Source organism: Penaeus monodon, chromosome 22, assembly GCF_015228065.2.
Source record: "Penaeus monodon isolate SGIC_2016 chromosome 22, NSTDA_Pmon_1, whole genome shotgun sequence".
Lineage (NCBI taxonomy): Eukaryota > Metazoa > Arthropoda > Malacostraca > Decapoda > Penaeidae > Penaeus > Penaeus monodon.
Genome location: NC_051407.1, coordinates 41969172 through 41969577, shown reverse-complemented (window position 1 = coordinate 41969577; position 406 = coordinate 41969172). Strand labels below are relative to the sequence as shown.

Here is a 406-nt window from a genome sequence, read left to right as displayed (position 1 = left end):
TGATTTTTATAGAACAGGATATGATCAAACGAATAGTCATACACATAGCTTTTCAAAGCAATTTGACTAAAAACTGTAATTGAATTATGCAAAGTAGTAAACAACAAGGGAAAAATAACTTACAAATTCACTAAAAACCAATGCACGAATACACGAATACAGAATACAGAAATGACCAGCGCAGGTTTTTTTCAAATCACATATTGCTATTCTGTGAGACTTTCATGTACCCCCTCAAGAGTGTAAATGTTTCATGGTGGGACACGTACCGCAGGTAAGGGGACCCCCCTGTCTTAAAAGTAAGGGCCCTTTTTACCAACAGAGAAGATGCAGCGGAAAGCCTCCTCGGCCAACACGGGTTACATCATCACGGTTTTCAGAGTCTTCGAAGGGAACGACGGCGTCA

General features: G+C 40.4%; 1 protein-coding gene across 1 annotated transcript in view; it reads left to right on the top strand.

The window, feature by feature from the left end:
* LOC119587150 overlaps positions 1-406 on the top strand; it is a 20436-nt gene that overhangs the window by 18119 nt on the left and 1911 nt on the right. The window lies entirely within an intron of this gene.